The sequence below is a fragment of the Dromiciops gliroides genome, chromosome 1 (assembly GCF_019393635.1).
Source record: "Dromiciops gliroides isolate mDroGli1 chromosome 1, mDroGli1.pri, whole genome shotgun sequence".
Taxonomy (NCBI): domain Eukaryota; kingdom Metazoa; phylum Chordata; class Mammalia; order Microbiotheria; family Microbiotheriidae; genus Dromiciops; species Dromiciops gliroides.
The window spans coordinates 691,253,311-691,255,922 of NC_057861.1; positions in this window are offsets into that span (position 1 = coordinate 691,253,311).

Consider the following 2,612-nt stretch of genomic DNA (forward strand, 5'->3'; position numbering starts at 1 on the left):
CCTTGTTTTTTCTTCCAACTTTAGAAAGATGAATTTATCATTATGGCAAGTCATGAAATTATTAGTTGTTTGACTTTTGGCAGGGAGAGAGAGAGAGTACCAGCAGATGTTTGAATAGTTGCAATTCTCCACTGCTAATATATTATGCCTCTGTGCCAGGCTTGTGATCTGTTTTCTGATCAGGTACTGTTTTGCATCACTACTTAGCTTAATTGCATTTTTTATGGCTCTTCAAGGGTTCCAAAGTGATTTCATGTACATCATTTCTCTGTTTCATGTGTGTTATTCTTGTTTGTATGAGTATATCATAATTTCCTGGAGAAAAATGATAAGATCTTAAATTCCATATATATAATGTTCAATATCTTGAATAGTCCTAATATTATTTATATTACTGCTACACCTCAACTGTTTATTTCATCAGTGTGGATACAGTAATTCCTCCATTGCCACAGACCATAATCTTACCACAACTTATTAATGAATGAATGAATGAAAAACATTTATTAAGTATTAATTATTTACTAGGCATTGTGTTAATCGCTGTATTGTTGTTTGTGTTTTGTTCTAGAAGAGGATCATGACATCAGAGTGATGTCAAGACTTAGAGTGAATTGGATTTAAGTGGGGGAAGGTTGTGCAAGTTCACCAGCCTCACTCTCTCCTCCACAGCTATCTGAATACAGTGGCACGATATATATTATGATGACTGGAAATGATCCATGATGTTTTAAGGCAATTGGGCTTAAGTGACTTGCCCAAGGTCAAAGTCACAGCTAGTGACTGAGGTGAAATTTAACCTCAGGTTCCCCCCACTTCAGGACCAGTGCTCTAATGCCACCTCTATAGATGCAAATACAAAAAACAAGGTTTCTGCCCTGAGCGATTACATGGTTTCACCTTCTAATGGGATAGATAACATATACAGGCATGTAGCACCCAGGAAACAGAAATATGGCCTATGAAGACACAAAGATATTTAGTAGAATAATAAGAATATAAATTTGACCTTTACAGGAGATAAAAGTTTACATTTTGCAAAATCAAAAGGAATCTGACTTAGAGAAACCACAGGTACTAAGTTAATAAGAATAATTAGAGCTTAGACAGGACCCATTCCTTCACTTCAGGTCAGTGGCTTTCCTTAAATGTGCTATAACATATGTATGCCACAGAATTAGAAACATTTTTTTCAATCATGATTCTAGCCACACTTTCACACTATGACACCCACATTTTTGAGTTTATTTGTTAGTCCAGCTAATTACCTTCCCTTTCTTTGGTACCTTAAAACTTTATTCTAAAAAATAATCTATTCAACTGAATTTTGCTCAAGTTTTACCTCAATAATTTTTGAGAATTGTTGTATGTATAGAACTTTTAGTTGTAAAAAGTATCATATAGATTATATAAATTATAATTGTATAGGAATAAGGATGGAGCATTTGTTTTTCTTGGTTATGAGAAAGTCTTAGGAATGAAAATGTCCTCTACTGAAGTGTGTTCCCATCTTCTTAACTGTATTAGAGAGTTTCCTCGAACACAAAGACCTAACCTGACTTCCCTAGCGTTTCCTAGGCAGTATATATCAGACAAAGGTTTTGAACCCAACTTTTTTTTGTTCCCAGGCCAGCTCTCTATCAATTTATGTCATGTTATCTCATGTTTAACACACTATATTGGAATCTTGGCAACCAGAGTGGCTCAATGATATGCCCAAGGTCATCTAACTCTGGTTTAAGTTTCATTATCCCTTGTCTTCTTTTTGTCCTTCCCATCTCCAGTTTTCCCCTTCTTTAATAAATCCTTCTCACTATTGCCTACATTATCTTCTTAATGTAGAGTTTATACAATTACCCAATTCTCCCAAGTATAGAATTTATATCAGACACTCAGGGTTCCAAAACACCCTAATGGGTTTGGGGCATCTCTTTTCTCCTATCATTGACTTTATCTCCCTCATTTGTTTTTATTATTACTAGGGACTTATTACTAATGACCTAGTTTTATTTAACCATTTAATATTAGGTACCTTTTACAAATCCATAGTCTATTTTTCCACATATACAATAATTACAATTACAATTTTAATTTAATTTTATGCTTATAACAACCTGGGGAGGTTGATGCTACTGTTATCCCCATTTTTTAGATGAAAAATTTCAGGAAAATAAGGATTAAGTGACTTGCCCAGAGTTACTCATCTGGTAAGTATCTGAGGCTAGATTTGAGCTCAGCTCTTCCTGAGTCCATACTCTGTTCTCTATTTACTGCATTTCTAACTAGGTGTCACTATTCAGCAAGAATAAACATACAGACATTTCCTCCAATACCTTGAGGGAATATAATCTCCTAAAACAATTAAAGCTCTGGAATTATATATTTATAACTTAGCTCAGTTATTAGATATGTTTGGTTTCACCATATGTAATCATGAATCATGGTTTACCTCAATATGCAGAATGACTTCCAAAAAATTCTTCTACTGGACTGTGGTTCTGAAAGTCAATCTCAAAGAGTTATCCCTGCTTCGAGGTATATGAAAACCTGCTGCAAAATATGGCCTAGACTTTGACACCCAGATTCCTATGGCTCATGCTCTAAACCTTTTA